Source organism: Rhinoderma darwinii, chromosome 5, assembly GCF_050947455.1.
Source record: "Rhinoderma darwinii isolate aRhiDar2 chromosome 5, aRhiDar2.hap1, whole genome shotgun sequence".
Taxonomy (NCBI): domain Eukaryota; kingdom Metazoa; phylum Chordata; class Amphibia; order Anura; family Rhinodermatidae; genus Rhinoderma; species Rhinoderma darwinii.
The window spans coordinates 235,739,928-235,750,634 of record NC_134691.1 but is presented as its reverse complement, the minus strand read 5'-3'; the positions used below and the strand labels follow the sequence as shown (position 1 = coordinate 235,750,634).

At 43.8% G+C, this 10,707-nt stretch overlaps 1 protein-coding gene across 2 annotated transcripts in view; it reads right to left on the bottom strand.

Moving 5' to 3' along the window:
- Positions 1 to 1,343: 1,343 nt before the first annotated feature.
- Positions 1,344 to 10,707, bottom strand: part of DDC (dopa decarboxylase) — a 245,101-nt gene continuing 235,737 nt past the window's right edge. For both annotated transcript variants that reach the window (XM_075828537.1, XM_075828538.1), the window contains exon 15: positions 1,344 to 1,489. The gene's annotated coding sequence lies outside the window, so the exon portion shown is untranslated. The remainder of the gene's footprint in view (positions 1,490 to 10,707) is intronic.

Genomic DNA, 10,707 nt, shown 5'->3' with positions numbered 1-10,707 from the left:
TGATGATATATATATACATATATGAACAGAGACATCAAGCACTCCGTCCAGGAGTAGAATCCCCGCCACACGGGGATTCCGCTCCTTTAGGGAGCTACAGTAGCGCTACCTACAAGTGGGCTGTGTGGCACTACCTACAAGGGGGATGTGTGGCACTTCCTACATGGGAAATGTGTGAGTGGCGGGCTGATGTTCATTTTAGTGAGAGCGGCAGGATGATGGTCATTTTACTGTGAGTGGGGGCTGATGGTCATTTTAGTGAGTGGGGGGCTGATGGTCATTTTAGTGAGTGGGGGGCTGATGGTCATTTTAGTGAGTGGGGGCTGATGATCATTTTATTGAGTGGGGGCTGATGGTCATTTTAGTGAGCGGCGGGCTGATGGTCATTTTACTGTGAGTTGCGGGCTGATGGTTATTTTACTGTAAAAGTGGGGGGCTGATAATCTTCAAGTGGTTTCTACCTCTGACCTCCAATTGCAATTAATAGGAGGCAGAAAATACTTGTGGCACTCGTTTGAAGTGCTTTTTTGCCTGCGTCTTAGCTTCAACGGCTTAAAAAAAATACAAAAACAAATGTCAAATTTGAGGCAGATTTTTTTCTGCTTACAAAAAGCGCTGTGTGAACATACATAAGAGTGTAGTACTTGTTTTTATCAGTTTTCTGTCTTTTTTTAAACTATTTTTGGTAGGGATGCCCTGAGGAAATGTTTTTTTCCCAGAGGTGCCTAAAGTCCGAAAAGCTTGGGGAACTCTGTACTAGGCTACAAGATCACGCCGTGATGTCGGTGCCATCATCGCCGGATGTCAGTGGTGTATTACAGCTGACATCCGGCTGTAATGGCGGGGACCGAAATTAGCTTCGATGCCCGCCATTAACCCCTTAAATGTAGCAGTCAAAAGCGATCGCTGCATTTAAGTTGTTTGCAGCTAATCGGCACCCCAGCAATCAAATTCCGACGGCAAGTTGGTGATAGCTGTATGTTACAGATGACATCCACTGTTAACAGCAGGAACCGGAGCTAGCTCTGATTCCTAACATTAGTCCCTAGATGCAGCGATCGAAAGCGATCGCTGTATCTTATAGGATGCTAGCAGATCGGCAGCCCTGCCATGCAATCAGGGCTGCCAACTGCTGCTATGGCAACAGGAGACACAATGTCCTCCTGCTCTGCCATTACGGAAGCCGATTAGGAACAGTTCAAAAACCATTCTGGAACAGTTCAAAAACCATTCAAAGCAACCATTGATAAGTACATAAGTAAAATGGCTATACTGTACATAGACTAATTTTTTCTCTGTAGTTTGTTAATAATTTATGGTTCAATAATGATAAATCAGTAAGGTATGCCACATCTTCACATTTATTCTACAAGATTGATTCACATTGTTCTAACAGTATGGTCAACAAGAAAATAAATATACTTTTAGGAAAATACATGATGTGTAAACGCAACATATTTTTTCATTCCTTGATAAGTAGCGTCTTGGCCTGAAAGATAGAAATATTAAATGGTTAAGAAATTAACAAGGGCACTTGCTAAAATTAAATCCATAGAAGCTACATATGAGCCACCTGTTTAAGTGTATGGGAAACTGAATATGGCTCAGTCCCCCAGCTGCAGCTCTGAGATGCTGTTATACTTCTAGTTGTGATTGAAGGGGAATGGGTCACTGGAGCTCTGAAAGTAATTTTCCAGAGATCTAAGTGCTAATAAAATATATTTCAGAATTACTTAAAATGAATGAATCTGTACAAACGTAAAAACAATATTATAGCTGAAGGTACACTATACAAACAAGAAGCAAAGCAGAAAGAAGTGAGGAAGACCACGTGGCTAAACACAAATCCTTGATTATATGACTGGAAAAGAGGACGCTTAAATGGGTTTTGCCCATAAAGGACATTTATGACATATCCACAGGATATGTCATAAATGTCAGATACATGCGGGTCCTACCTCTGGGACCTGCATCTATCTCTAGAACGGGGTCCTCTAAACCCTGTTCTAACTTCTTGTGCTCACGTTGACTCCCGGCCACTTGCCGATTACATGGTCGGGAGTTACAGGAACAGAGTAACTCCATAGTAGTGAATGGCAGTTACGAAAGCAGCATTATTGTTATCGTTGTGGGAACGGACATTCCCACATAAAGACTGCATATGGAGGCATACAGAGGATTTTCTGTTGGATTCTGTACATATAATGGCATGCGCCACCTGTACACAGGTATTCTCCCTTAGAATTATTGCTTCTAGTGAAGAATAGCTCTGTATGTATGGCACACGATGAAGCCTATATGACAGCATACAGAAGTCTCCATGCACTGCCGCACGCAACCGTGCACATGGCTCTGCCGTGTGTATGGGCCATTAAGGCCACGCTATGGTGGTAGCCCTAGTTAAAGAGGTCCTGTCATCTGTTTTTGTTTTTTTTTCGTAAACCATTTACAATACCATCAATCCCCACGGCCACCTAATTCCTGCACTTTTTTTTTAAAATGTCCTCTCTGTGGTACCGCTATGGCCAGTGCTCTGTTTTGGAGCAAAATATGGTAATTACTAGCATCGTTTCAGGTAGGAGGAGACCTAAGCGCTCTTCAGTGGGCGTTGTGCTCTCCCTCACTGTGACACGGTCCAATCAATGCAGACCACTTCACAGCGATGCAGAAGACATGGTGATCTCGCAATATTTACCCATTCTCGCTAGACCAACCTCTAAATCGGTCATTCTGGAGCCGCTGCCATTTGAAAGGGAGGTGCAGACGCTGTGGGCAGAAGATAAGATTATTGGAGCAGCAGCTCCAATAATTAGCATGTCTTCTGCATCACTGTGAAGCTGTCCGCATTGATTGGACCGCGTCACAGCGAGGGAGAAGACAACGCCTACTGAGGAGAACTTGGGTCTCCTCCTCCCTGTACCTATGCTATTAATTAGCATATTCAGGGCCAAAACGAAGTGCTAGTTGTATAAATTAAACAAAACTCAGCTATATCTAATGTGTATGTGGGCGGGACTATCAACTCTCCTCTGATGCCTAATCCTTTGTTCCCTGGGGAGACAAGCCGTTGCCAGAGGTGAGCAATCGGCAGACATTTATTTTAATGTGTATGGCCACCTTAAAGGGGTTGTTTTAGGTTTAGAAAAACAGGGCTATTTTCTTCCAGAAACCGTGCCACCTGTATCCTCTGGTTGTCTCTGGTATTGCAGTTCAGCTCCATTGAAGTGAATGGAACAGAACTGCAAAACCACACATAACATATGGACAGCTGTGGTGCTGTTTTTGGAAAATGCAGCCATGTTTTTCTAATACTGTACAACCCCTTTAAAGAGGCTCTGTCACCAGATTTTGCAGCCCCTATCTGCTATTGCAGCAGATAGGCGCTGCAATGTAGATTACAGTAAAGTTTTTATTTTTAAAAAACGAGCATTTTTGGCCAAGTTATGACCATTTTTGTAGTTATGCAAATGAGGCTTGCAAAAGTACAACTGGGCGTGTTGAAAAGTAAAAGTACAACTGGGCGTGTATTATGTGCGTACATCGGGGCGTGTTTACTACTTTTACTAGCTGGGCGTTGTGTATAGAAGTATCATCCACTTCTCTTCAGAACGCCCAGCTTCTGGCAGTGCAGACACACAGCGTGTTCTCGAGAGATCACGCTGTGACGTCACTCACAGGTCCTGCATCGTGTCAGACGAGCGAGGACACATCGGCACCAGAGGCTACAGATGATTCTGCAGCAGCATCGGCGTTTGCAGGTAAGTCGATGTAGCTACTTACCTGCAAATGCTGATGCTGCTGCAGAATCAACTGTAGCCTCTGGTGCCGATGTGGCCGACACGATGCAGGACATGTGAGTGACGTCACAGATCTGCACTGCCAGAAGCTGGGCGTTCTGAAGAGAAGTGGATGATACTTCTCATCAGAACACCCAGCTAGTAAAAGTAGTAAACACGCCCCGATGTACGCACATAATACACGCCCAGTTGTACTTTTACTTTTCAACACGCCCAGTTGTACTTTTGCAAGCCTCATTTGCATAAATACGAAAATGGTCATAACTTGGCCAAAAATGCTCGTTTTTTAAAAATAAAAACGTTACTGTAATCTACATTGCAGCGCCGATCTGCTGCAATAGCAGATAGGGGTTGCAAAATCTGGTGACAGAGCCTCTTTAAGGAGAAGTGAACATTCATATGACCTGATCAAATGAAGAAACACAGACTATTCAGACAATAAGCACGAAGGAGCAGCACATCAAACTCTATTTATTATCGGATGCAGAGCCTCAGGGAACTTGACTCCAAAAGATCCAATCAATCCAACAATATAGAATAGTATCAGAACTCTGATAAGTAACGTGAAGTATAACGTTTATTTACCCATGTTTGCAGATGCAAGCAACGTTTCAGCTCCTCCATTGAAAAAAAGCTTCATGCCAATCCCTCGGCGCACATTCGAGATAACGGTCAGCTATATTTTATTTTTTCATTAAAAATAGTACTAGACAGTGGTGTCCCCTATCCCCTTTACTATATGTACTTACTATTTAACCCTTTCGCATTACAGCGTAAAACCAGCTTTCAGGGCATTGAGGTGGGCTGCGAGATACATAAATTGGCACTCTTTGCAGATGAGTTCCTCCTGTACGTTTCCTCCCCAACAGTTAGTATCCCTGTTATACTTTTCAGCAATTTTAAGGTCAATAACCACTAAGTCAATAAGGCAATAATGTCTCCCTAGTCCATACACTGGTGACTCCCCTTCGTGCTTTCTTCCCCTTTCAATGATTCCATATGACCTATTTTAGCTCTTCCACTATAACTTTAATCCCTTAATTAAAACTATTGAAGCAACACTATCAATATAATCAAAAGTCACTTTATCTTGGTTCGGAAGAATAAACGCCTTAAAAATTTATAAATTGCCACACTTGTTGTACTACTTTCAGGCACTACTTCCCAATGTACCTAGATGGTTCTTCCGTATATGTACGCACTTATCTCTTAACAGCCTTTATCTGACATGTTAAGCTCGAAAATTGTACTTCACAAAACAGAAACAAGATGGTGGTGGGCCTACTGGATTACCATCTCTGTCACACTGCCGGCCTATCATTGTTGATTTGTTTCACGCGTGCGTGTTAAAAGGTGGGCGATTTTATAATCCTCCCTTTCTTCTTTACCTCCTACCTCGCTCTTATGGCTTCCCTCAGCCTTCCGCCCTCAAGTCCAGGTCATTTCTCATGAATACTTTACTTACATAGTCTGTTATCTCTGAAACTTTAACAAACTATTTGATCGTCATGAAGTTTTATGATCCCTCCAGACCAGCTAGTTTGTTTGTTTATCTCTTTATAGCTTTTTCACCTCATGTGTGTAGTTTAATTTATCAGCCGAACGAGCTTAATTAGGCCTAGATCTGAGCCTCTATTCCCCTATAAATTTAGATGTAGCATAAGGAGAAGGCACTCGCGCGGGGGTGGCACGACTGCAGAAGTCATATTGGCAAAGTGTCATATTGGCAGTTTTGCATGGCAGTTAGACAGGGTAAGTTAGACAGGCTATGTGGACTAAACAAACAAACTTGCATACATTAAAATTATTACTTTAGAATTTGTATCTGTTTCCTACAACTGAACCATCGCAACAGGTTTACTGCCTCACTCATCATTGTAGCTGTTGTTGGTTTACAATCCTACCATCAATTTAGCCCTTTAGAAAATTCAGTCTACATAAGTGCCTCTTTCCTTCCCTCACCCATGTACAGCTCCCATGCACTATTCACTTTGCTGTATCACCTTAACCCATCTCATCCTACTGCTCAACACAGAAGTCGCTCTGATAAAATCACTGAACCATCTGCTGTCTCTTTCCATTCTCCTGCTACTAGCTGCAGGGGACATCTCTCCCAACCCTGGTCCTCCCATTTCTTCTGCCAAGCTCAACCACTTAACTGACACACATAGAAACCCTGCACTTCTCCGTAACATTTCTCGTATGTCTTCTGTCTCTTTTAACTGTTTACTCTGGAGTTCTCGGTCCATGTGCAAAAAACTCACCTTTATTCATGACTTCTTCCTTTATAACTCTCTCAACATTCTGGCTCTTACCGAAACATGGCTACACCGGTCTGACACTGCTTCTCCTGATGCTCTATCTTATGGTGGTCTCCACTTCTCTCATGCCCCCAGACCTGAGAACAGGCAGGGTGGAGGAGTAGGTGTACTTCATTCCCCACACTACACTTTCCAGGTCATTCCCCCTGTCCCCTCACTCACATTCCCCTCCTTTGATGTCCACACCCTCAGACTCTTTCACCCTTTTTCCCTCAGAGTGGCTGTTGTCTACCACCCCTCGGGCTCACCCTGCCAATTCCTGGATCATTTTGCTGACTGGCTTCCACAATTTCTATCCTCTGAAACACCCATTCTCATCATGGGTGACTTCAACATTCCCATTGATAACCCAATCTCCCCATTTGACTCCCAGTTTCTATCTTTAACCTCCTCCCTAGGTCTGTTACAACTTACTAACTCTCCTACACATGAAGACGGGCATTCGCTTGACCTGGTCTTTTTCCGACTCTGCTCAGTTTCTAAATTAAATAACTCTCCTCTCCCGCTCTCTGACCACAACCTTCTCTCCTTTTCTATCAAATATTCTCTGCCTCAGTTAATGCCTATGTATCAGTCATACAGAAATCTACATGCCATTAACACTCTGCAACTCATAGACAGTCTACAGTCCTCATTGTCCCATATCTCTTCCCTCTCCTGTCCCAATCTGGCCGTCAAACTTTACAATAACACTCTAAAAAATGCATTTGATGAAGCGGCCCCCGCTACACTCCGAACCACCCGACAAAGACTACGACAACCCTGGCACACGCCTCAATCCCGCTTTCTTCAGCGGTGCTTGAGATGTGCTGAACGTCTGTGGAGAAAATCGCATTTGGCTGCAAATTTCCACAATTACAAATTTATGCTCAAAACTTATAACTCTGCCCTTCACAGAGCCAAACAAGTCTATTTCACCTCTCTCATCTCCACACTATCTAATAGTCCAAAACGCCTGATACTTTTCACTCCCTCCTTATTCCTAAAGTGCAGACACCGATCACAGATCTCAGTGCTGGCCACTTATTTTAAAGTTAAAATTGACAACATCAGGGATGATATTATCTCGCAGTCCCCTAGTATCATCGATCCCCTTCCCTCCCGCACTCCCTCTTTTTCACTTTCAGCATTTGAGCCAATAACAGAAGTCACTAAGCTCCTCTCTTCTTCTCGTCCTGGTCCTAGTGATCCTTTCCCCCGCACACCTCCTCCAGTCTCTCTCCCCAGCGGTCACTAGTCATCTGACTAAAATATTTAACCTCTCTCTTTCTTCTGGTATCTTTCCCTCCTCTTTTAAACATGCCATTATAAACCCATTACTGAAAAAAACAATTCTTGACCCATCCAGCGCTGCTAACTACCGACCAGTCTCTAATCTGCCCTTCATCTCCAAACTCCTGGGACGCTTGTTCTACTCTCGCCTTATCCGCTATCTCCCTGCTAACTCCATTCTAGACCCTTTACAATCTGGTTTCCGCACTCTACACTCCACAGTGACTGCCCTTACTAAAGTCTCAAATGATCTCCTGGTGGGTAAATCTTTTAGCAAATACTCTCTCCTGATTCTTCTGGTTCTCCCTGCAGCCTTTGACACTGTAGACCATAAACTCCTACTTAACACGCTCCACTCTATTGGCCTTAAAGATACGGCTCTCTCTTGGTTTTCCTCCTATCTCTGAACGCTCGTTCAGTGTATCATTTGCAGATTCTACTTCTCCTCTTCCCCTTGCTATTGGGGTTACTCAGGGATCAGTCCTAGGTCCGCTCCTCATTTCGCTCTACACAGCGCCTATTGGACAAACTATCAGCAGATTTGGCTTCCAATACCATCTCTATGCTGATGACACCCAATTATATGCCTCTTCCCATGACATCACTGCCGCTCTAATATAAAACACCAGTGATTGTCTGTCCGCTGTCTCTAACATCATGTCCTCTCTCTATCTGAAACTGAATCTTTCTAAAACTTAGCTTGTGTGTTCCCACCGTCTACTAACCTACCTAAACCTGATGTCTCCATCTCAGTGTGTGGCACTACCGTAACTCCTAGGCAGTATGCCCGCTATCTCTGGGCTCGTTTTGGCTCCAATCTTACTTTTATTCCTCACATTCAATCGCTTTCATGCTCCTGTCACTTTCACCTCAAAAACATTTCCAGAATCCGCCCTTTTCTTACTGAGGAAACCGTCAAAACGCTCATTGTTGCTCTGATTCACTCTCGTCTTGACTACTGTAACTCATTACTAGTCGGTCTTCCCCCTCACCAACCTCTCCCCTCTCCAATCTATCCTCAATGCAGCAGCCAGGCTCATCTTTCTAACCAACTGCTACACCAAAGCCTCCACCCTGTGCCAATCACTACACTGGTTGCCCATCCCCTTCAGAATTAAATTCAAACTTATTACTCTCACACACAAAGCTCTCCGCAGTACTGAACCTCCTTACATCTCTTCCCTCATCTCGGTCTACCAGCCTACTTGCGCTCTATGTTCTGCCAACAACCTTAGACTAAAATCCTCCATAATCCGAACCTCCGACTCCCGTCTCCAAGATTTTTCAAAGAATACTCTACCACAGACAATCATATTAATTCCTAATATCCAAAGTTTTAAACGTGCCCTGAAAACACATCTTTTTAGACAGACCTATAACATTTCTTAATCTGACTCCTTCCCTTGGCCCAATTAGTCATCAGAATAAGATTCCCTCACATTTCTTGCACCCTAATGCAGTTCATGTCCGTCATACACGGATACCAGCTGGTGACTGGCTCATGCAGCTTTATGTGTACCACCCCATGTGTATAAAAGATGGCTGGACGATTGCACTGAACAAACACTTTTACACTTTGTGTCTCCCTTATTTTCCTCATAGATTGTAAACTCTTGCGAGCAGGGTCCTCAATCCTCCTGTCAGAATTGTAAATTAGATTTCTCACTATGTAATGTCTGATATTGTCTGTTTATGTTCCCTCTAAATTGTAAAGTGCTGCATAATAATAATAATAATAATAATCTTTATTTATATAGCGCCAACATATTACGCAGCACTTTACAATGTAGAGGGAACATGAAAACAATATCAGACATTACATAGTGACAAAGTTCATTTACAATTCAAACCTGGGGAGTGAGGACCCTGCTCGCAAGAGCTTACAATCTATGAGGACATAAGGGAGACACAAAGTGTAACAGTGTTTGTTCTGTACAATGGTCCGGCCATTTTTATACACATGCGGTGGTAACATAAAGCTGCATGAGCCGGTCACCAGCCAGTATCCGTGTATGACGGACATGAAGAGAAGGAGTGTGAGGGAATCTTATTCTGATGACTAATCTAAATGGAGGGCCATGAAAAGGAGTCAGATTAGGGAATTTTATAGGCCTGTCTAAATAGATGTGTTTTCAGGGCACGTTTAAAACTGTGGATATTGGGAATTAATCGGATTGTCTGGGGTAGCGCATTCCAGAGGACGGGTGCAGCACGAGAGAAATCCTGGAGACGGTAGTGGGAGGTTCGGATTATGGAGGATTTTAATCTAAGGTCGTTGGCAGAACGTAGAGCCCGAGTAGGGTGGTAGACAGAGATGAGGGAGGAGATGTAAGGAGGTGCAGCACTGTGGAGAGCTTTGTGGGTGAGAGTAATAAGTTTGAATTTTATTCGGAAGGGGATGGGCAACCAGTGCAGTGACTGGCACAGATTAGAGGCGTTGGTGTAGCGGTTGATCATAAAGATGAGCCTGGCTGCTGCATTGAGGATAGATTGGAGAGGGGAGAGTTTAGTGAGGGGAAGACCGACTAGTAATGAGTTACAGTAATCAAGACGAGAGTGAATCAGAGCAACAATGAGAGTTTTGGCAGTTTCCTCCGTAAGAAAAGAGCGGATTCTGGAGATGTTTTTTAGGTGAAAATGACAGGAGCGTGAAAGGGATTGTATGTGAGGAGTAAAGGAAAGATCTGAGTCAAAAATAACCCCGAGACAGCGGGCGTGCTGCTTAGGAGTTATGATAGTGCCACACACAGAGATAGAGACATCAGGTTTAGGGAGGTTAGTAGATGGTTGGAACACAAGGAGCTCAGTTTTAGAAAGATTCAGTTTCAGATAGAGAGAGGACATGATGTTAGAGACAGCGGACAGACAATCACTGGTGTTCTGTATTAGAGCAGGGGTGATGTCACGGGAAGAGGTATATAATTGGGTGTCATCAGCGTAGAGATGGTACTGGAAGCCAAATCTGCTGATGGTTTGTCCAATAGGAGCTGTGTAGAGAGAAAAGAGGAGTGGACCTAGGACTGATCCCTGAGGAACCCCGATATCAAGGGGAAGAGGAGAAGAAGTGGAACCAGCAAATGACACACTGAATGAGCGGTCAGAGAGATAGGAGGAAAACCAAGAGAGAGCCGCGTCCTTGAGGCCAATAGAGTGGAGCATGTTAAGTAGGAGTTTGTGGTCTACAGTGTCAAAGGCTGCAGAGAGATCCAAAAGAATCAGGAGAGAGGATTTACCGTCCGATTTAGCCGCCAAGAGATCATTTGAGACTTTAGTAAGGGCAGTTTCTGTGGAGTGTAGAGTGCGGAATATGTTGGCGC